We start from the raw sequence: 25,361 nt of genomic DNA, 5'->3' as shown, positions 1-25,361 counted from the left end.
CACTCCACTTTTACTCCAGCAACCATGTCGATGAGCCAGTTTTGCTGCGCAGAGACAGGAGATGCTTCAAAATCCATGTTGCAAGTATCTGGGCCACTTTCAGTGGTGAGCCAGGCACAGGAGCAGGGGTAGGGACTTTGATTTCCCTGAGTCTAAAGCAACAGGAGGTACACCAACAAGCCCTTTGAGATCACTTATAGGGAGGGCAAAGTCCAGGTCTCCTTCAGCAGAGCCAGAGAGCAGCAGGCAGCAGGGCAACACAAAGAAAAAAGCAGGCCTTCCAAGCATGCAGGCCAAAGATGAGTCCTTTAGTTAGCACAGCAGTCCTTCTGATAGAGGTTCAGTTCAAGACCCAGAAGTGTCTGATTTTAGGTGGACAGAAGACCAGTACTTATACACAAATGTTCAAAGCAGCTCTCTGAAGTGCACAAGTATCGCTTTCTCCCCAGTTCCGTTTGCCAGGCTATCTGTGGGGGGTAATCAGACCTTTGTGTGGGGACAGAACACCGCTTTATTCAAGTGAAGTATTAGCCCTTCCCTTTCAATCTGCCTAGGCAAGGCCATCAAAATACAGTTGTATGTAGATGGGTACTCAGACACACCTACCCTTCTTGTGTTGTGGCTGTTTAAAGGGAATGCACGAAGTGTAGCTGTCACCCACCCCAGATATGTATTGGAGACACTCTGTCAGACACATAGAGTAGTAAGTGCAGATAAATGTCCACTTTCTAAAAGTGTTATTTATTAAACAGTAATGTTAAATCCAACTTCACCAGTATGGAGGGTTTATCATTACCATTCCAAACAAATGAAACATGCAAAAGCTACTCCTCTGTTAAGGAACTACAGTTTAAAAGTGTATTAAAGAATTTCCAATGCTAGCCTATGAGAGGAGTAAGCCTCATAGTAGTGAAAACTGAAATAGGCTGTTCGTCACTACCAGGACATGTAAAACATAAAGGTACCTGTCCTACCTTTTACTTACACAGCACTCTCCCCTTTGAGTGAGTTAGGGCCTACCTTAGGGGTGACGTATATGTAATAAAAGGGGAGTTTGAGACTTGGCAAGTAGTTTTAAAATGACAAGTCAATGTGGCAGTAAACTGAACACATAGGCACTGCAGTTGCATTCCTGAGACAGGCTTGAAAGGTTATTTATGTGGGTGGCACAATACGTGCTGCAGGCCCACTACTAGCATTTGATGTAAAGGCCCTGGGTATATGGTAAACATTTTTCTAGGGACGTACCAGTACATCAAATATGCCAATCAGGTGTGCACCAATGTAATCATATTTAGAGGAGAAGCACATTCCCTATAGCACTGGTTAGCAGTGGTAAAGTGCTCAGAGTCCTAAGGCCAACAAAATGAATAAGCAAAACATGGAGGCAAAAGACAGAAAGTATGGGGAAAGACTACCCTAAGGATGACAGGTCTAACAAACCCTCAGCCACACACAATGGTGAGTGGCAGTCTTCATAATAAGGTTCCCACCCAAGGTGCCTAGTGCATCTGGCTGTCCTTTGAAGCTTGATTTACAGTGGAGCAGGTTTCTTTTTTGTCGGAGGTCAGGATAAATAAAATTACCTCAAGGTTTCCCTACCAGGAGAGGTGATTTTTAATGATGGGAGCCTTATGTCAGGTTAAATTAAGATTATGATCTCTCATATCTTCGCTCTACATGTTTCAGCCAGGTTATTAGCTGCCCCTCTAGGTCAAATGGCTTTCTTCAGGAACGATTGATCCCTTATATCATGTTCCTATCATATACTAATTTACACATGAGGACTACTACTTGTGAATCTGTGCAATTTTGTTGTGACTTACGATCTATGTTATGATTCAACACAGGGTAGTGACCTCTGAGTACATTTTAAATGGTGTTGTCCATGATATAATAGATACTTAGAGGCGGGCGGACCCTGTAGTCACCCATTCGTCAAGGTGTCACGCCCATTATATACCTCTTTGGTGTCCTCTAAGTTCTGCATAAAAACGAAGTAGGAGTACCCACTTACCTGATCTAGGAGTTGAGTAGGATAAAGGTAGCAGCCTCTCTCCTATTTGTTGTCTGATATAATTGGGAAGTGGAGTAATGCTTCACACTGCTCACTGTCCTTTTGATTGTAATTCATCCTAGACAAGTGTCATATCCGTTAAAGTTAAATATATCAAAACTATAATAATTTACTCACATGTTATTGAAGTAGGAAGAATGTTAACTACATACATAACCATCATTCATATGAAAGTAAGTGCTGGGAAATGATCTGAAACCATACTAATCCGATTGTTTTTAATTCAGTAACTTCTCCTGCTGTCTATGTGTGAATAACTGTCCAAATGCATATTGCTGTCTTGTTGTGACAGCCATAGTGACATCCACTCTTGAAATGTTCATTGCCATTCTCTAAATCACATAAAAGTTAAAGCCCTGTTTCTAGAGTTTAAGTTTAGAAGCAAACTTTATGAGATAATGCAAAGTGTTGCTTTCATTAGAAGATACATTACCAGAAAAATGTGGGAAGAGCGCATCATATTGCCCTAAGCAGTATGTCCCAGGTTCGAATACATACCTCAGACATGATTAAATACTTTTTTGGCAGATCAATGACAGTATTGATATTGCTGAAATTATTTATCTTTCAGTCAGGAACTTATTTCTATCTAACAGTAAATTGTTAAGTAACCTATTCTTATTTACAAATGCAGTATAGAAGCAATAAGTATAGTTCTCCTTCTGATTGTGAAGATCCCTGATAAGTATTAACTGCCCAGTTGCCAATGAGCTTGCAACGTTTTCATGCTGGTTTGCTATTCTTGTTATGCAAAACAACTTACTCTGTATCATCAGAAGATGATGATGCAATCTAATATTTCTAAATGTGGCCAGATGTACTATTACACTGGTTATTACAATTGGTTGTAAATATTTTGCAAGCCCACCTATGTGTTTTTAGGACAGTTCATAAAAATCCAAATTGGAGTGAGTGACAAGCCACCCTAACTCATTAATGTTCATGAGGTAGGTTTCAAATTGCATCTCACTCTGATTGGACAAAAACAAAGGGATCAAGACCTGCAAGGAGCAGCAGATCACTATGTATGTGATTTTGTTAAAACAAAATAAAATAAAAAAACGTACGCTGAAGCATTTTTTCTTAGGAAGTACAGGACTGTAAAAACAAGAAAAAAAGAATAATATCACTGAGAGTAGGTATTGGTCCCGTGGACCACTGTTCACTCTCTCTGAAACAAATTTTTGCAAATTTTCAAAGTGGAAGGGGGTTCAAAGTGGACCCTTTCCATTTTGTGAATAGGTTGCTATCTCAAATTTGGAGGTCAGTAACTTGTCAATGTTTTCAATGTTTGATACTAGCCTATTCTCCCTGAATGTTCTAAAAACATTTTCAAAGGGGAAGTGGTTCAAAGAGAACCCCTTCTCTTTTACAAATGGGTTACCATCCCACAGCATTCCACTTCCAAATAGCGAATAGGAATCCAGTTGAATCCTCTTTTAGGAATCAGAACACCTTTACCAACCCCTAAAATATTATTCATATATTGGAAAGTCAATTTTTCCAGTGTATACTTTGATTCAGAGTGTCTGTCACCGACAAAATGTATAGTAAATCTGCCCCATCATTGTTTTCTTTTCTGCAATGTGGTAGGGGGGACAGATTTGACAGGTGTATAGACCAGGGCAGGACTGGCCATTCTGACACTCTGGGATGTTCCTAAAGGGTTGTAAACTAGGAGGCTTCTTTTAAACAGGATGGGCTGTCATGACACAGCTATGACCCCATGATCCCATTCTACATGTGACCTCCTGCAGTGTGGGGTTAGTTTTAACATGTTTGCCAGGCCTGAATGTAGGTTCCTCTCTGGCCCTGCTCTAGACTCCCAATGTTTGTGGTAATAAAACATACGAATAATTTGCCTGTGGATATAATAGATTGAATAATCATTTTTTTTCGAAGTGGTCTCTTGTCTCTGGTTTCTAAATATATTTTTGGAGTTATATTTATTTGAGCACTTTTGGGTCTCAGAATCTTCCTGCCAGGTCAATGTCTATCTCATTCTAACTGTGGAATTGCTCCAGTAGGCTCATCGATTGCCACCCTGAGAAATGGAAATGTATTCCATGAAAAATTAAAAGACATATTGTTGTCTTCATTGTGTGATTGTAACAAGCATATTGGTGTTTCATAAATATTGTTTGTAATAAACATTTTCATAGGGTTGCTACTTAGAAATATTCACTTATAGATGCATCACTTCACACATTGTTCTGCTGATGAGAATACTACCTCTGAATAAAATAATGTTCATTTTATCCGTTTTTTTAAAATTAATGTTCATTCACTTTTATGCTTAGAATGTAGGGCTTGTTACGTATCTTTATGCATCATGTAGAGTAGAATGGGAAATCTAAGGAGATTTGGTTAAACTTTGTTTCAGGGGGCTACTGTTATTCAAAGACACCTTCCACTAAGCACTATCTTCAGTCCTTTTGTGAGACCTGACAGAAATGATGTACAAGGCATCCATAGTTTATCGCCCTTCTATTTCTTTCTCATGTTCTTGACCCTCCAAAAATAGAAGGCTACTATCTTTAAAGGGTTAAGAACTACATCAACCCATTTCTATCTAAGGAGGCATAGTAATAAGAAGAAAAACAAAATATAATTTGAAACTTTCCTTTGTAACAAACTTTATAAGGACTTAATATTATGAAAGACTCCAGATGATGGTGTTTATTGCCAATGAATTGATGTCGACCTAAATCTTTGTAAGTCCTTGGAAACATTCTGTGGTTTGAATCACTCAAATTAGCTAATAAAGGTATTTTTTGGGAAAGATCAACCTCAGTACCTTTTTTCACCACTTCATATTCTCAAGAAGCAGCAACTTACCACTTTCACATTGTCCCTACCATGCCCGAATCCTGACCTGCATACTATTCACCCAAGTCCTTAGGACTATTAGAAATATGACTTAAATACTTGCACATGACAGGTAGGAAAAGAGATTGACAATTACAGTTACAATTACAGACATAAATACATAAATATGAATGTAGACTTCTACATGAAATAAATACAAACTCTGTCAGCACATATGATGAAAGAGTACATGTATTATAATAATACGTGCAGTATGGGCACAGACAGCTAGCAGCTGAGGCCCAACAAAAGGAAGTCTCTCACAATCTTTTATCATCTAAAACCGTAAAAGAAGGCGTCACAATACATGGAATACATGTCCATTAAAGTCACAAAAAAGTGGTTTCTCAGAACAGGGGTGTAACCTGCTCATCACCAGACTCAGCAGATTATACAATCATTGAGCGAAGTGGTGTGGCTCACTGGTTAGAGGCGGCAGACCTGGAAGCAGAGGACGGCCAGGGACCAGGGTTCAATTCCCGACGTGGCAGGGTTGTGAACCAGGGCTAGCGGGCTCGATAATTCTCGCCTCGGTGCCTACTCTAACCAGGGATCACACTCGGCAACTCTGGGCATTAGCTTGCCTCATCTCCACAACGGCCCCCCACAAACGCCGGGGATGCCTGGCTTCTCCTTGGAGATACCCAGGAGGGAACATCTCACAGGGAAAGCCAGGACGGGTTCCCCAGCGGTCTATAACGCCAGGACCCCTCCGGGTAGCAGCGCGCTTTACAAGACACACACATTTACATTTGAACACCAGGTCAAACAGGAGAGGCCAACACTGTGTGATACCTGCATGGTGTAAGGTGGCTGGGCTGTTGCTACCCATGTGTCCTTTGATTGAGACAGTTGGGACTTTCCAAGCTAATGTAATGTGATAGTAATGGTAAATGATGTTTGGAAGATTTGCAATATTTGTCCAATCAGGGACACATAAACTTTGCCACTTCTAGATATGGAGTGGCCCAATGCCTATTGCTAAGATAGCATCATGTGTTGTGTAGATGATATTCCTCAGCAAGCCTTGCACGGCCATATCAGCATACTTATGGTAAAAAGTAGACTAGTTCACCTCAGGTCATTTCTCTTCTGTGCACGTTCTACTGTCCATTTGTGGTTTTTGAGTATCACACAGCTGGTTAGGCTTTGGCATCACAAGCTTTAAAAATGGCTTCCACATTCCCACCCTCTGATACTCAATCAATATCATTTACCTTGAGTCTTTCCTGATCATCATCTATGTTCCTTCTTCTCCAGTGTAATTTCTAGGGATGCGTGTGTGTAGTGTTGCGCTCCTTGCCATGCAATGTCCACAACGACTCATTATTGCAGACCAGCAAGTAGGGCAGACATGGATCGTTATGCATATTGTAACCATCAATGCTATTCCCATTAATATTGCCTCCAGTATCCATGAGCCCCTGAACCATGTCATTGTTTGTTCTCACATTCTTTCCGACCTTGCTTGCCCCTGACTTGGTTCCTGAAGTGCCAGGGCAATGGGGCTCCTCAGCAATCAGGGAATTGTATCTAGTTACTGTTCTCCTTATGCACTAAAGCGCGGTCATGGTGCCCTCTACTCTCAAACTTGGTACCCCTAGGTCATTCGCCCCCTTGACCTTTGAGAAGTGCCAAGCCACGTAGTCTGGTCCCCTGCCATCATAACTTGCCCTGGCTTCTTTCAAAACCCACTAAAAGCAATTCATCTCCCTTAGTGGACTGCAAGCGCATGCATATAGTGGCTATAAGTGCAGCGTGCCCAGGTCCATTATAGCTCTATGGTGCTTGGTGAGGGGTATGATACTGACCATAGTACAACCCACATTGTTCAACATTGGTAACAGGTGTGTGTGTGCATCTTTCATCATTGTTTTGTTATGAATGTCATGTCTTGCATATGTGACTGTTCTCCATTAGTGAACTATTACAATCACAATGCAGCACTAAAAATGGCTTACACATGAACTTATATAGATAAATTGAATGTTAACACATGTGCAGCATAACATGTATTTCACTTACCACGTTATCCATTTTATTGGGTTTTTCGTTTACCTTTCACAAAGAAGGTAACCTAAATAAAGGTGTTGTTAGTTCTCAAACATTCACGAAGGACAGTGGACTTTGCATATTTGCCTGAATGCCTCTTCCAACTTCTTTTTTGTTGTCGTGGTATATAATCATTGGACCAAACATATTTGTTAGAGTGGAATGCCTTTGCATTTTATATGTGTGAGGCAAGGTTGTTGGACTGGAGGGTAGGGACAACATTTTGATTGTGTCTAAAGTCATGGCCCCTGCATGTGCTGTCTGTGTGTTTTAGTACACACATACGTGTGTGTTCGTTTGTGAAGCTTGCACTGCCCTTGCTACGCTGGTAATGTATGTGTATGAGTGTTTGGGAGGGCTGTTCCATTGGTGGTTTTGCTGTAGCTACCCTGTGTGGGGTTAAGCCTCCCCATGTGACCTGTATTGTATCATATTTGTTTGATGAAGGTTTGAAAGCCCTTGTGTTGTTTCTCTTCTCTTCGTATGTTTGTCCATATGTGTTCTGCTACCTGTGCTATTGATGTGTGTGTGCGCGCGCGCATGTGTGTGGGGGGAGTTCACTTAGTCTTTCAGAACAATAGAAGGGGAGTATGTGTGAACTGACAGCAGATCGAAAATATTCCAAAAATGAATGCGCTTTAGCTATTTTCTTTCCTGACCATAAACAACCTGTATAACGCTTTCAATGTGTCCACCCCCCTGTTCATTATCCCGCAGGTTTTTAAGTTTCCCAATATATCGTGCCGTACAGGTAAATCAGAGATAAACAAAACCTCCCTGGCCCATTAGCAATAAGTGACCATGGATTTCTTGTCAGCAAAAAAGCAGGGATTTGACAAAGAGCCTTTAACGGCTGATCTGTGAATTGCTGCGAATCCTTTGGATTTATTTCTAAAGTGATATCTGACGCTGAGCTGCAGAGCTGTCTGAAATGTTTAAATTAGAAGGATAGTTAACTTTATTAAACAACACCCTTGGGAGCAATACGCCAGATGCAGCGGAGGGAAGCTGGAGTGTTTTTGTTATGAGCAGAAATCTATTTCTCAGGATTGAGTGGTGCTGAGCAGGCGGAGGCGCCATCTTACGTTTTTGTGCTACAAAATTTGGAATGAAAGCACCGGGTTCAATTACAGTCGGAGCACGGAGTGCATGATGGGATGTCTTCGGATTCAAGAAAGGACTTAAAAGGCCTAATTTGTCAAGATCTGTAACACCCCGGTACCAGCATGAATATTTGATGCGTCTCTAGCTCTGACAATAAGTCGTTGATCTTCGCCATGTATCATTTTTTCTTGGACTTGCTCCAAATAGTATTTTTCTCACTGATTCGCAGTAATGGCTTATGCTTTCTTTTATTCTTTCATTTTGCTCTTTCGTGGGACGTTCCATCGTTTCCTTTCGCCCTGTCACATTTTTTCCATAGTATCCTGTGTTTTATATTCCATTCATAATAACACTCAATGACATGTACTGAGAGGCCCCAATAAGTGTATGTTAAAATTCCACCAATAGTATTGTATTTATAGACGGCAATACTCTCAATGCCACATAGTTCACCGGAGAGAACATCTCTGCCAGATGGGCAATACTGACACCTTAAGACATTGACCTCAAAATTGACTTAGAGGCTGAATTCCTGAGCATGTCTTCTTTCCTGAAACGATTATCTGGAAGTTAGCAGCCAAAAGCAGTGTTAAAGTTGCTACTCATCTGGTTAACAAAACACTACTTAAAATCATAGAAGTAAAGTAAGTAAGATAAGGAAGGAATGAAAAAGGAGGACAATATCCAGTGGTGGCTGCTATTTACTGGGGGTGTTGGGGTGGGAGGATGGGGGGGTTCTAAATTTTAAAAAAACACTTACCCTAAGCCCGGCCACCTGGCCAGCCGCCGCCCATCGGTCGCTCACCGCCGCCTCTTGTTCCTGGAAGCAGGAGCAGGAAGCACCCAGGCTCCTGACTCCCCTAGCCAATCAGCGCCGTGGATCGGCACTCAGGCAGGATGTGAGCCTGGGGCATGTTCTGCAACCAGGTTGTATTGCAGCCTGGATGCAGGATATGCACAGTGCTCAAGACTGTTTGACCGGGCCGAGGGGGCTGGTCAAAGCATCATGTGCACCTTGGAGTGGGCAAACCTCTCCTCCCCTGTTATGCTCTTGCAGCCTAGCCACTCCGAGCCGGCACCAGAAAAGGAAAACTGAAATGATAATACCACTAGTTATTATAATTTAAGTTTTATTTAACTACTGAGCAGTGGGGTGACACTTAGCGGAGGAGCCACCACTGACAATATCACAGTATTATTAGGTGAACTCACAACTCTACAGTCTACATGTTGAGGAACCATCGCAGTTCTACATTTACAGAACTGACTCGTCGTTGGCTCCAGTCTTAATTCCCTTCTAGGGTTACACTAACAATCATACATTTATTTTAATTGGTAGCTCCTATTTACTAACATTGCTAGACTTCTTTTTTGCTTAACCCGTTGGCTGCTCCCGCAATTTTGCGGCAGTGCGGCCGTTTCAAAAAATGGGCGGGGCCGCGTCGGCCATTGGCCGACCGCAGCACCAGCGAGGTAGTGCTGCCGTCGGCCAATGGCCGACGGCAGCATGGAAGGGGTTAAATAGCCTCGTCTCTGTTGAAGGAGAACAATTAATCCAAGGTATTTATTCTTATTGACCTTTTTGTTATCTTTCCTCAACCATTATTTAAAAGGATAGAGAGTCCTGCTTCCTTTAGTTTCGGTGCCTGACATCTTCACAGTTATTTTCATCCTGCAACACAACAACAATTCCATATGAAAGAATATGTTAACCCCATCATCTAAAACTGAATAGTGATATAAAGTCAAATTTTTGGCCTACTATGACAATTCACTAGCTTGTTTTACAATGTCATTATCATTTTTGTCGTCCTCAGCTGTAAACCCAGGTTCTTAGTCTCTTATTATGGTATGCGAAAGACATCTTGGGGACTTTCGGATAGTTGATCTGGGAATGCATTTCACCCGTGGCTTGCTATTGGCTTTGTGGTTTGTAACTCACGTTTTCTGGCTTTCAATTTGCTGACTTTATTTGCTTTTGGCTGTGTAACTTGAGTTCTGTTGCTTGTGTTAAGTTTGTACCTCCCCATGCTAAAGCTGTGTTTACAATATTCTTCAGCAAACTCATTTTCTGTAATAAATAGGCCTTAAAATCGTTTTCTTTTCATCTCACATTTTCTAGTTCTTCAAAGACCGAGGTTGAATGTCAGGCTGAGTGTTTGTGGGAGCCTGGGGTTTATTTTGCTTTTGGCTGACTTCAAAGTGAGAGCATTTATGGGAAAGAGGAATACAGCGTACTCTTTCCATGGAGCCTGATAGAACTTATTTCATTTTAGACATAGCCATCTCAAAAGGTATCTCATTCTTGATCTGCACAAAACATTTGTACTTTTTTTGTAAAATTCCTCTTCTTTGGTGAGTCCATTTAATTTGTGATACTGCCTTTTTAGGAACAAAGTATAAAACAGCATCTCAGTCTCAGCGTCAGCCTAACATTACAATGCTTATGGCCCATTTACTGTCAAGCATAGGATAAGATCTTTTCGAAGGAAAAACCAGTCACATTGTAAAACAATTTAACAATGCTTAGTTTTCACTTTGATGTGTAAAGCATATGCTTTATTTATGACATCTGTGGAAACCTGTTTTGGAGAGTTGTACATGTTTAAAGGCACTTTTAATTAAAGCGTTTGTATTTATGTTAGCTACACAATAATGATGTACTCCATCTGCAACTGTGCCTTTTTGCGAAAGCATATGTTACAGGATATAAACGATTTCCTCATTTCTCTTTCTAGGTGCTAGGGTCATGAATTCAATGGTGCAGCAGGTGCAGTGGCACAGGCACCAGATGGTTTAGAAAACACACTGAACAATGATTAGTGCAATATTTTATCACTAAACAAGCAGTCATAATGGCAGGTACCTTGCAAGCACCAGGGTCAACATTTGAATGATGCATCACGTGCAGTGGCCAAAAGGTCTAGGAAACCCACTGAACAGCTATTATTGCTATATTTTACTACTAAACAAGCAGTCACAAGTGCAAATTCCTTGCAGGCACCAACGTTATGATTTGAATGGTGCTGCAGGTACAGAGGCACAGGAACAAAAATGTCTGAGAAAACCATTGAACATGATTATTGCTGTATTGTACTACTGAACAAATAGTCAAGTTCAATTACCTTGCAGGCACTAAGGCCTTAATTAGAAGGGTGCAGAAGGTGCAGTGGCACAGGGGCAAAAAGGCCCCACTGAACACCAATCATTGCTATATTTTATCACTAAACAAGCAGCCAGGGGTGCAGTTACCTTGCAGGCACCAGGGTCATGATTTTAATAGTGCAGCAGGTGCAGTGGCACCTGAGGCAAAAGCTCTAGGAAACTCATAGAACACCGAATATTGTATATTTTACAACTAACAAGCAGTCAGGAGTGCTTTTTTGGTTCTTTTGTAATCATTGCACACAAAGTAACACATAGCCTAAAGCATCACTGTAATATAAGCTGAAATCTATTGAACTTTTCTGTCTACCTACAACTTGTGTTACCTTTAGTGGGCTTATGTAGCATATATTCACAGTTTTTGTACAGTCCTAAAATGATGCTGAATTAGGACACACTAACGCTGTGGTAAGGGCATTCTTCATTCTATAACATTAGCAGTTCAGCAGTTGTAAACATGATATCAAACCTTATAAAGTACCAGAGGCATTTTTTTTCCAAGCATTAGCAAAGACAATAGATCTTGCCAGTGTGAAAACTATTGGCTTTGTCAATGTTTTTAGCCATATTTTACAGCAGCGCAGGCTTCAGTGCATGTGGACAACACTGGCAGCATGTCATACAGCTTGTATACATTACTTTCAGCCATTTGCAAAATAGCTAAAAAACATTAGCACAGCCAATAAATCTCACATGGGCAGGAATTATTGGTTTTCCCCAGTGCTTGTTTCATTTCTCAATTCCTCTAGGACACATCCGGTGAAATCTATGAAGGGGAAAGGTCCCAGAACATGCGAAGAGCAAATTAGAATCAGTGTACAGACACTGATTCCTGTGATTATTCCCCATTTCTAAAGGTTCCGTTTGTAATTACTGCTGTATCGCGATTCTCAGGTGCCATATACCCTCATCGAATATTGATATATGGCACTTGATGACCCCAGAATGAGGCTCTAAGTCAAATTTCTTATTCAAATATTTTAAAGGTGTAGAAGCTCCTTTTGCTAAAAATACAGATTTGTGTAGACGAGAATCTCACAATTTAATAATTATCTAAAATTACAATAATGTTTTATCCACAACCAATACACCTTATACAAGATATATTTTACATTTAGCATCTACTAGAATTTTTATGCAATTAGTCATGGCAAAAGATTAGCATCAAAGAATAGGCATTATTTCTCAAAAAGCAATGCAAAATTGTTTTTTATTTCTTATTTTTTATATAGGGCAAGTATAGTTTAAACATCAGCTGCAGGGCTTATCAACCAGAAAGAGGATGTGAAAGACAAAGATAAAAGTAAGAACCATTAATAATTATATCTAGCACAAGCAGGTAGCCAGATGTGTCTGGACATATAGAGATTTGGGAATTTCAACACATTGACAGGCTGAATCACATCAGAGTGCGATTTTGGGGAGGGAGGAAAACCCCAGCATGTGATTTGGGGATAATTTAGCACTGAGCCGGAAAGAGCCTTTTGTTGTCTATCATTTTCTTCTGTTAACAGATGACAACGATTGCAACAACACAAAGGATGCTGGCACCTACAGACAATGTATAAATGACTGTGTTGCAGCTGAACTGGAGTTTATGGAGTAGATGGTCATCTATGAGGAAGCATTGGTTTGGCCTCTCGCCCAACACTGTCTCAGCTGCCCCCTCAAAAAACATACCATTGGAAGATGCAGCTTCCAAAATCACTATTTTCTGCTCTCTCAGATGCCCCAAACAGGGACATTCAGGAGCAGAGCAAGTAATGGTCACAGGGAGGTTTTGCGTTGTATCAGGAACACTCTGCTACATGTATGCTAGAATTTCCAGACCACATTCAGTCTTAATTTTCCTATTTGAGTAAGTATATCACATTATACAGCTTGAAACTTCAGTTTTCCCTAACAATATTCCACATTTCGCCAGTAATTGCTGTTTTCTGGCTTCATTTACTTTAATTTTACTCTATCCTTTCATCCGCACTCCTTCTCTGAGTTTCAATTTCCAATTCATTTCAGCAAGGGCAGCTCCTCCAAGGCAGAAGAGCTTCGCCCCACTGCTCTTAGAGCAGTGGAAAAAGGAAAAATAAAATGATAATAACGCCATTATTAAAATTTTATTTTTTTATAGCTACAAGGCTGGGTAAGGGCAGGGCGAGCTGGTGTCACAGCGGGAGGAGTGGTTCATGCACTTACGTGCACATGGCGGTTTAGCTGACTGTCTAGGGCCAGCCTCACTTACGATGTTCTTCACTGGGCTGTAATACACAACCTGGGTAGAGAACATGCACAGGCTCCCAGTCCCCGTATGAGCGCCAAACCACGGCGCTCAGACCAATCACAACGTGGCAGTCATGGTGACACCAGCGTCGTGATATGCTAGCAGAGCCTGTGTTCGTCCTGGACTCGTTAGGAATAGAAGCAACGATGGAGGAGGGACGGTGGTGTGAAGAGGTAAGTGTTTTTTTTTTAAAGTATGTTTTTTTCAACCCCCGCCAGCCCCGTTCCCTGCCAAACGCCACTGCTTTTAAGACAGTTTTGAGTCTAGCATGAGACATCTTTCTTCAACCAGTGTCTGATTTTAACTAGGTAGAAATTGTTGTCCTTTCTTCACCCAAGAGTGACTGAGACTGATACTGACTACACCCGAAAGCCGGTCACTTGTCTTTGTACTAAGGAGACCCTATTATTTAGAATTATGAAATGGGTGCTGATATGCGACGCCTAGGTTAATTTTCCAAACCAACTCAATCATTCGTATGTCAGGAGGCAGATATGAAATGGTGGAGAGTATGCAAATATGTGTATTCTTTGCAAATAGTTTGTGTTCGTTGAATAATAATGTCCGCCTGGCCACTCTTGCTGTTCCCTCTCGACAACAAAATTATGTACCAGAGGAAGAGTGCATTATAAAAATGTCACACCAATTTAATGCCCCAGAAAACTCAGATTTCACAGTACCGTGAACTTCAAATAAAATAAAAACAACATTTGTATAAAAACATGCACTTGAACGCGGAAAGGGAGATTCAGCTTCCTGAAAGTGCTGAAGGAGTAGAAATTATGCAGATGTGGTCAGAAAAAAACAGTGTAACTGCTGTTTACATGTAAGCTCCCAAAAAAGGAAAAAAAAGAGAATTGACGCACATGGCACCCAGTTATTATTAGCTGTTTGCTACTTTGAAAGTCTGCACACCTCTTTGTCTTCAGCTTGAGATTGCTAGCCTAATGAGCATCAAATATTTGAAAACTTTTTACATGATCACAGGAAGCATAAAACAATAATTTAATTGAATGTAAATGAAGGGCAGTTATTAGGTGGCAGTGCATTAATTATGTTGTACGACCCATAGAAAACACAAATAAAATATGCGTTGTTGAACATTGTCCATAGGTTTGGTCTTAGCCTAGTTTTCACAGCAGGATTTGCTATAAGATAATCCAAATGTTTACATCATTGTTGGAAAGATAGAGGTTGTCTACCTAGACCCCTTTTCTGTCACCCCACAGGTCACTGGAACAGTCTCTGGACTGGGACTACCTGGGCTAAACATACACTGTTCATTGTCATAATACTAGGAAGCTCCCAGTGGCTAAACCCAGGTGTCAGTACTCCAAAAACAAAATCAACTGTCAACATGGCCTAAGTTCTAGAATGTTCTAGCCGTTTGTCTACACAGACTGATCTGACTACATCAGGTTCTCCCCCCTTCCTCGATTAGTAGTTCACAGAGCCTCTTATGATGACCTCCATTCTTAATATTTAAAAGACACATTCTGGATATTATTTCAGATAAGTATTTTTTCACCCTATGTAAGTGAGGAGGTTTCTTAAGAATTCTGTCGAGTCTGATCTCAGGTGCTGTCAGCTCATCTGCCTGGAGCCATAAATGGTGGTTACATTTGACATTTTCTAATAGCATGAGAAAGAATCTGATGTGTTTTGGGAAGATCCGACCGGAAACGGGTAAAAAGTGTATGCTTTTATTTTATCTCTAAGATATCCAAACAGTATCATAAATTGTAGACAGATGATAGAATAATGATTGCATAATTTATTACTGTGCTGATACTTAAATGTATGTGTTTGCAGAAGACAATGGTGCAACACAAAGGTTTCCCAGACAAGCTGTTTCCTCAATGAATATTTCAGGTATATATTTAAGGTCAAGGTAAACCTAGCATGTATAGTATTGGGTGGCTTACCTGTCTCGATGAGAAAAGAATGCCATGCCAGATCCCTTGCTGTCATCTTTTGTAAATATTAGCAGGGCTATGCAGTTCTCACTTTAGTAGGAACTTGACTCTCGGATAAAAATTCTAAAAGAGACAATGAATGACTCCCATACAAACTGACACCTGATCTGATCAAAGATGGTCAGTAGTGTTTATGTTATGAAGTTACGTAAATGCATACCAGCAAAATAATACGTAATATTTTCAATATCTGCACAATTGTGCAAATAATTTAGAGTCGTTTTCCCATTGCTCGCCATTAGATTCCTACATTGCATTGGGAGAAACCAATTAATTGATAACAAGAAAGTACAACAAATATAACAATTGCAGGCACAAATCTAAACCTGAGCGGTTATTCCCCTGTTCTTTCTTCCTGGTTAAGCACAAAGCTTGAATATATGTATTCCTGTGGCCATCAACATCAGCTGCAGAATGGTGTTTATGTCTTTCAAAATCAAACAAGGTTAGGGAACTATTTCAGTCGGATTTATAATTGTCACTTGGCTAGAATCTTCTTCAGATCACAGGACGCTGTTTTCTTTTACTTCTTGATGGAGTAGACTTGGACTTTACTAGGGTTTTTAGAGACATTCTTAGGTAAGATAAACGTTTTTACGAATATTATGTGCCAGAAATAGAAGCAATCTGATTGTCAGAGGCCTAATAAACATTGTAAGACCAGGGCTCTCTCTCATACTTGCAGTGTATTTCATTTGCTGATCAGTTGGCTAAGTGTTCAAGGGATTCTCGCTAAACCTATTCAGACAAAAAAGTGTACTTTATGTAGATTACCTTACTAAAAAGGTGACAAATAAAAAGACAACCCTAGAAGATGTCTTAGTAATATTAAGAAAATACAAGCAAATGATAGAGAGAGCGCTGAAACTTTTTAGACAATCACCGCCAGTCACAGATCTGGGTTGAATCCATCATCATTCTTTAGCTCACTTCACCAGCCCAGTTCAGACACAGCTATATGGAAATCAGTCTTGACCCTGTGCCTCATGGGAACAGTCAAACCTGAACTACCAAGCAATGTCTTCCCTAGACCGGAAACATGCATCCTTGGACTGGTTTCAGGCTAGCAGCCCTTATCAGCCAGGCTACCTTGAATCCAGTGGCAAAGTGAGCAAGTGACCCGTGTCTGGGCATACCCTTCCAACTTAGGGCGAACAAAGCAAACACAAGGAGATGGACAGAGTGCTGAAACGTTTCAGACACTCACCCCCAGTTACAGATCTGGGTTGAATCCATCATCGTTCTTTAGCTCACTTCGCCACCCCAGTTCAGACACAGCTATATGCAAATCAGTCTTGACCCTGTGCCTCATGGGAACAGTCCAGCCCGAACTGCCAAGCCATGTCTTCCCTGGACCGGAAACAAGCATCCTGGGACCGGTTCCCGGCTAACAGCCCTCATCAGCTAGGCTACCTTGAATCTAGTGGCAAAGTGATCAAGGGACCCACGTCAGGGTGCAGAGTCAGACTGATTTGCATATTGCTGGGTCCAAACTGGAATGGCATGGTGAGCAAAACAACAATGGATTTCGGCCCAGATCTCTGTACTACGGTGAATGTATGACATTGTTCTGAATTCTGTCTGTCAATTGTTCTTTTTGCATTGGTAATATTAGGGTACGAAACCAGTGGCTCCAAAACAGCATGAGTGTCTCGAAACAATCAATAGTGGAGTATATCTGCTTTCATATTTAATACTTATGGTCCCTGTGTCCCCATATAGGTTGGGGACATCCCTGTTTCTTGTGCACACCGTAGGTGCTTAAATAAGCTTCCAATCAATAAATTGTTGATAAATTTTTAATCATTTGTCGTCATTGGTTTCATGACAGTGAATCTCGTGGTATCATGTGCGTATCATACACTTTTGAAATGGCTCCAATGCATTTCGGGTGGTGTACCCTTCATCTGGGAGCTTCTGAAAACAACGATAAGATACAGCTAAGTACAAGTACAGTATAAGTACAAGTACAATATGGTGATATTCGTAGCATGCAGGGAGGGTGAGTGATGTGGTTGGTCGGCTGAACTAACATGGTGACCAACCACATCACTCACCCTCCCTGCATGCTACGAATATCACCATATTGTACTTGTACTTATACTGTACTTGTACTTAGCTGTATCTTATCGTTGTTTTCAGAAGCTCCCAGATGAAGGGTACACCACCCGAAATGCATTGGAGCCATTTCAAAAGTGTTTGATACGCACATGATACCACGAGATTCACTGTCATGAAACCAATGACGACAAATGATTAAAAATATATCAACAATTTATTGATTGGAAGCTTATTTAAGCACCTACGGTGTGCACAAGAAACAGGGATGTCCCCAAGCTATATGGGGACACAGTGACCATTTGCATTACCAAACGCACGTTGGACGGACGTGCCACCTGTATGTAGCACCCAACCCTTGAAAGACTCATAAGGATCATTCTAAATACTTATCCCAAAAATCGCTGTGCGCCCCCAACCAAACAACTCAGTCATATTTAATACTTAGACATGAATCTTGTTAATGATTGACATACTATTTATGGTAAGTTATTATAAGCGGTTTAGTAGTAGTTCTCTGGATTTAAGAAAAGTGATACAAAAAACTAGATTATACCAGTTTTCAAATGAATGACATTTTTTTTTGTATTAAATTAAACCAATTTATGTCCTCACATTCAATTTGTTTTAAAAAAGATATAGCTGAAGATATCTGATAGTACATATATTTCTAAACATGCAAGAGGGACATTGATTTCTCATCAGTTCTTGCAGATCTGGCCAAGGAAGTTCACTTGGGTGCAAATAGAGGCCTTTAGGAGATGAAGTGTTTTTAAAAAATGTTATTCACACCTTGACAGAGCACACATTATATAAGAATATTTGTATAGATTGAAGCAATTTATAGTGGGGTTAGGAGAGCTCAACATAAGGGAAACGTTTTTTTATTACTTTTCAGCACTGCTCACTAAGAGGCACTTCTGATAATTTACAACTGATTCTGGGTCAAATCAGAGATGACAATGTTATCTAATTTAAAAGTCTAACGCGTATTCAGATATCCAGGCTGAAAGAAAAATAAGGGCTAGCTATTATATATTTAATGCCTAAAATAATCATATTTGTCCGAAACATCTAATCGCAAATTACCCTAGGCCTATGCTAAACTCATCTCCTCTCGATCTATAGGAGGAATCAGGAAGGCGAACCTATGGCATATTACTTAAGGGATATTCATGACTGCTTGTTCAAGAAATGGCTGTGCATCAATGATAGAAAATCAAAACCAGCCTCTTTCCCAACTTAATTAGCCATTTACCTTGGGCCCTCCCACCACCATTAACAGTAAAAGAAGGTGTAAAGTCTAGGGGGCTTAATGAGTTTAAAGGACCTGGGGTTTAACCCAAAACTCAACCAAGTACTATAAATGTCTTCTATCATGTGTTATGGGGGGCATTTCCAATTCTACCATCAACAATGGTGATACTGCAGCTAGATTACTGTGAATCAGTATATACAAATCTGTCGAGTACAGTGCACTCGAGAAAACCCCACATGTAAGTTTAGGTATGTAGATGGTATTTTATAGTGAACACTATCCAAACCCCAGATTAACATGGTACAATGTTAGAAGTAAAGGTAAAGCCAACAAGAGACTCGAATAGTTACTCGGTTCTGAAAGTTAAAGTGGTCTTGTAATGTCTCTTGATGTACTGATGTAGTTTTGCTTACAATGTGGACTCCATGTTTTGCCCTCGCCATAATGATAAACAAGCACCCAGATTGAACACTCTGCACTGCCTTCTAAAAAGGACAACATTCAATACATTGTGCATATTCTATAAGTGTCGAAGAGTGGACTAAACTTGGGGAATTTTTGATAGTACTGCGATAGACATATAGATTCATTGCTACTAAAGAAATTAAAGCAATGGCTACTTTTGAAGGGGTCTGTAATTTATTCAGAGGAAAGGCTTTTCTATTTCATGTGCACGATAACTTTAAGTTCATAATGAATTAACAGACTGGATTTTAGTTGCTGCCGGCTGCCATTTGTTCGCTTTAATACTTCAGCTATCTATCACCTAGCAAACGTAGGAGGCAAAGGAAGACTTCTGTATTTTTTAAAATTGCAATTGGATTAAATGCTAATCATATATATATATATATATATGTATATATATATATATATACATATATATATATATATATATATATATATGATTTTTTTCTTAAAAGACGAAAATAATATATTGACCAACTTGTAATACTGCTTGAACCTTACCTACAGAAGAGCATGGTCACAGCTTCACCATGAATGTGATTGTGCCATATTTAAAATGTGTTTAAAGAGTCTTTTTAACTTCACCAGCTAATGCATTTCACTGTAGTGCCTAAGAGAACAGAAGTTACGTTTTAGGTATACAAATTAAAATGAAACCATGGGCCTCATTTATAAGCCCTTGCGTCTCTTTTACGCCGCCGGTGCGTCACTTTTTGTGACGCGCTAGTGGCATAAAAAATACGCCTTGTTGCGCCATATTTACAAAGTGAGGCATCTAGGTAGATGCGTCACTTTGGAAACCCCTCCGCCACATTATACCTGCGCCAGGTATAATGTATGCAAGGGGGGCGTATTGATGCAAGAAAGGGTCGTAGAAGTAACGCAGTGAAATCTATGAGATTTCACTGCGTCACTTCTAGAACGCCGTTGCGCCAAAATCTTGCGCCTGCCTCACAGCAGGAGTAAGACTGACCCAGGTCCTTTCACATGGGGCTTGCCCCATGTGAAAGGACGCATTGCTGGAGTTGCGTCACTTTTGAGAAAACACTCCAGCAATGTGTCACTTTTGCGCTTACAGATACGTCAGAAATACTGACGTATCTGTAACTCCTTGCGCAATGATGCGTCATAATGTAAATATGAAGCCTCATTGGTGTCGCAAGGAGGGTGCAATGAAAAGTGACGCATCGCTGTTTTCACGCAGTGATGCGTCACTTTTCATAAATGCGGCCCCATATATTTAGAAAAAAGTAGGGTCGATTTACTCTTTCTCTCTCAGAACCAGGTGTTAAGTGTATGTTCATAACGAAGCCTTTCAACTCTCGGACGTACAGCCACATAGCTATGCATTATTTATTTAAAACTGAATTAAATTTTGCAGTAAATAAAAATATGGATCTTTAATTCGCACACCTCATTTTTCCCAAACCCCTATTAGATTTTTAGATTTCTCGTATAATAATTGCATGAATACGAAAGTAGATAGCTCAGGGGGATTCATTTAACTAGAAATGACTGTATATAATTTGGAATTACGAATTTAGTTAATATATTACAATATTTCTTGAGTGTTTGCCTCTACAATGCATAATTTCAATATTATGAATACTGATTTGCTTTACACACAAGGCTTTGTTCAAAATGTTTTTTTATCGAAAATATGCGCATAAACTAAGTTAGATCTGATGCTCATTTTTTAGATCTGTGCAATTACAATAGACATTCATTCAAAATATTTACATCACATGCCATACTATCTGTGTCCAAACTCGTTGTAAGGCATTAAGGTATTCGATTATTTTTCTGGTGTGGCTCTAGATTGGATCAACTCCTTCTTAGGTGAAGCAATCTGGGCTGTGTATAGCCCTCCTTTTCAAATTCAAAGAGCAAATCCATTCATGGGCCCGCTTCCAAATGTATTAAGAATTAAATATTTATTTTGGGCTTGCCATATTTTGACTTGATTTTTAACCCATCAATGTACTGCCATCCTGACAGAAGTTTTATCATCCGATAGTGGTTGACTCAAAATTTCTGAAGTTAAATCCATCAAAGACAGAGATTCTTCTTACTTCCCAGGGCAACTCAGTCCTTGTGCCTACTAGCATGGTTGTTTTCCTGCGTGAAGACATAGTAAAATGCATTTTGTGAGCCATTAAGCTGTTTATTTTCACACCAGTTAGGCTGTACTATTGTGATTACATAGAATTCTATCTTTGAACTCTTTATAAATGTGTGAATGTGCATTTACTAGTACACGTCCTCTAAATACAACATTATGTGGCATGTTTATTTCAACAGTGTTTTCACAGTTTCCCTGTACTCTGGGAGTAAAATGGAATTTGACCTTTGCACTTTTGCACTGTAGTAATACATCTGTGTATATGCATTAATTAGTGGAGTTGCTCTAAATAGTGTGTTATTAGAACACTTTATTTTCACAGCAACAGCATTGTTGGAAATTGTTACTGATTGAGGGGGTGAAACCCTTCTCAAGCAGAAACCACAATTCCTTTCAGGGTGAAGTTACAAGCAAACCTCATATAAGCCTTTGCTTAAACCACTGGTTGTTTGGTACAAAGCAGTAAGCCTAAACGTACATGCAATGTGTAAAGCATTTATGCAACACTGCAAACAGTAATAATACACAACACAATAAAAAACCCACACAAATTTAGAAAAATAGATTAAAATGTAATACATTATCAGAGACCAAAATGACAAAAATCCAATTAGTATAACCGGAAATAGGACATTTTTAAAGATTTAGGTGAGAATTGGGCCTAGAAGCACATAGCGCCAAATGTGGTTATCTGGTCAAGCCAGACAAGGACAAAGTCACAAGTTCAGGATTGATGTGTAGCTTGCGCTGCATGGCCTGCACTGAGGATACGTCGCACAGGGTGTTGCTGAGGAGATTGCGGGTTGGGATGTGAGGTCCGGCATTGGGGATGCACCACACTGCAGCAGTTTCGAGGTGGCTGAGAGAAGGTGCATCACACTGCATCGGTTCTGCTCACAGGACCTCAGCTGAGCTGGCAGAGAACCTTCAGGCCCAATTTCACAGGTCCACGACTGGGGTTGCACCTCTTGGGGGGGATGGAATCACAGCAGGCAGAGTTCAGCTGCTGGGGTGGAGGTCGTTGGAGCCTTTTCTGTCTCTGAGGCTCTGATCAGGAGGCGGCCAACCAGAGAGCCCTTGGAGTCACTCTGATGGTTTTGGGTTCAAGATGCAGGTCACTCTTGCAATAGAGCTGAAGGGCAACAGAGTAGCAGTCCTTTTTGCTTAGGAGTCCTTCTGAGTCTTTCACAGGTCCAGAGGTGCACTGAAGAGTTGGCTCTGAGGGTCAAATATTCATACCTACTTTGAACTAGGGGATGGTTCTGGAGTCCTCCTTACCCAGAAGGGCTTGGAATTTCCTACCTCCCTGCCCTGGCCCCAGATTTCGGGTCACCAAAGACTAGTGCCAAACTCTTTGTGAGTATGCTCAGGCACAGGCTTTGTGATGTGCATGTCCGGTAGGTGACAGCTCCTGCTGTTCATCAAGTCAGACATGGCCCATCCAGCCAAAACCTATTTCCCCTTTGTCACACTAGCTGGGAGTAATAGACAAAAGCCAACTGCCAGCTACACTTAGTCATTTGACCCAGGAGACAGACTGCAGGCACTAAATGAATGGGATAAGGAAATATCAACTGTGTTAAAGTTATATATCTGACTTATAGGGAGGATTTTAAATTACAATTCTTTAGATACCAAACATGATCTACCTACATGCTATCAATTGAAAGTTATCACTTATTAAGGGTAATAAGTCAACCTAATTATATCATATGGGAGAGGCAGGCCGTGCAGGGGTGAAAAACGAACATAGGAGTTTTTCACTGCAGGGACACATGGTAAAGTCAAAGGAACATCTGAAATATTTTCATTACAATGCACCCCGCCCTTTGGAATATTTGGGGTGTATCCTAGGCGTGATTTGCAAAAGGTTTTTTTTGCTAGGGCAAAATGGCAGTTTAAAACTCCACACACAGGCTGCAGGCCTAAACATGTTTAAAAGAGCTACTTAAGTGGGTGGCACAATTTGTGTCGCAGGTCCCCTATTAGCCTTTTATTTACAAGCCCTGGGTATGTGTAGTACCACTTTACTAGAAAATGTCAAGTAAATTAAACCTGCCAATTGGATGTAAGTTTAAGAATGACCCTGCGCATAATGCCAAGTCCAACATTACCCTCCTCCAGCCTAACATAAGGGTAGACTGATGGGTTTCTCTGACCTCTAAGGTTTCTCATAGTGGGGGGCAAAAGCCCCAGGTGTTAGGCACCCTTCTTCCACTCTCTTTCCCACCATCCAGGGATGGTGGCTTGGGAATGGCCACTTATCAAAGGTCTGTACCCTGAGACTGCACAGGGGTCAGGGCTGAGTATTCCCTCACCCTGCCACTCTATCTGGGCTCCCGCACCATCCCCTTGGGAGTGGTACTCCCAGAAAATTGTAATCCTCCCAGCTCTCCTGACACCGGGGTCAAGTTATTCCCCAGAATGCTGTCTGTGGGCATCTGGGGACAGACTAACTCCAGTGATACCAGGGCCATGGTAACTAGCCTTTCCACTATCACGGTCTGGCTAGCCTTGGTGTCCTTCAGATCAGTGACAGGGATCCCATTCACTTCTAGCTGGCATGGTATTTGATCTGGCCCTGGGGAATACTTACCCCTAAAATCACCTTTGCCACCCCTCTAGTGTTCCTACCAGTGGATCGTTTCTTTGGACAGACCAAGTCCGCCTGAATGTGTCCTAACTGGGTACACGGAAAGCAGCAGGACTGGAAATGGGGAGCCCCGGACCACCACCCACCAGAATCTCCCCCTATTTCTCAGAAGGGGCAATGTTCATAGCAAGAATTTTCATAAAATAGTTAATGTTGCACTAATAGTTCTATAAATGCATAAACCTTTTCTGGTCCTAACAAACGAGTTTTCAATTCATCAATTTCCCAATCTTGTAAGAGTCTATCTCTGTCTCATACTGCAATCAGCATGACTGTGTCATGGCAGTGTGGATCTACCTATATTTTAAATTGCAGACATTTGTTGAAAAGAATATGACGATGTTTAAACTGTATCAGTGTTTTCATAATTATTGCACTTGGTGTAGAACTCTTCTCCACTGGCAATCAAGCTACTTCTGGCTCTATGTGGACAATCACACCTCCTGCAGGGTCAGCAGACTTCTTGGCTCTCTAAGCAGGCGGGTTAGCTTCTGGACTCTTCAAATCAGAGAAACAAGCTTCTTCCATCAAGACAAGCATCAGGCGATGTCCCCTCACCTGTGGAAAGCTGATTGCCAGTGAGACACCATTAATGAGTATAATTCCTATTAGTTCTCTGCAGAACACTCCCTTCCTAGAATATTGAACAACAATTGGGAAAGTGGAACCAGTTTGGGGTGGTTCTTTTTTAAGGTGTTCTTTCCAGTCGGCTGTCCAGACACAGCCTTTGCCTTTGTGTAGAGTGATGCTTCTCACAGCACGGTGGTCGCCAACAAGGAGCACCCACAACAGTGTCAAAAAGAGGTCTGAACATCCTGCACCTGGCTATCAACAGCCTCACCGAGTAGGGATCAGGGAAAAATAAAAAGGCTGGCCTTTCCCAAAGGGTTCCTTTTCACCTTGAATATAGAGACTGAAGTTCCGCCCTTCAGTCCCACCATCCACCAAATGGCAGTGCTACAAGATGAAGAATTAGAAGCCTTTTCAGCAAAATGTCTAATTTAATTTCCAAAGAAGCTTTGTTTCCTCTGTCCCCACTTAATTGTCTAACTTTCCTCCCACCAACTCAGGATGGCCATCAATGTGCTCTCACTGCTTCCACTGTCTGGGAAAACAACTTCACCTCCATTCTATGCACAGGAACAGACTGGGGTCTTCCAAAAATGGAACTCACAGTTCGTCATTACCCTGGTTAACTGATACATACTGTTGAACCTAGCATCCTTAGGGTGGACACTGTGAACTTTACCACTGCTTATCAGTGCTAAAGTGCAGAAGTAGCCTT

General features: G+C 40.9%; 1 protein-coding gene across 1 annotated transcript in view; it reads left to right on the top strand.

Moving 5' to 3' along the window:
* PTPRD (protein tyrosine phosphatase receptor type D) overlaps positions 1-25,361 on the top strand; it is a 2,576,377-nt gene that overhangs the window by 1,584,111 nt on the left and 966,905 nt on the right. The gene's annotated exons all lie outside the window — the stretch shown is intronic.

The sequence above is a fragment of the Lissotriton vulgaris genome, chromosome 3_1 (genome assembly GCF_964263255.1).
Source record: "Lissotriton vulgaris chromosome 3_1, aLisVul1.2, whole genome shotgun sequence".
NCBI classification, from domain to species: Eukaryota; Metazoa; Chordata; class Amphibia; order Caudata; family Salamandridae; genus Lissotriton; species Lissotriton vulgaris.
Note: the sequence above shows the minus strand (reverse complement) of the source record. Positions and strands in the feature narration are given on the sequence as shown.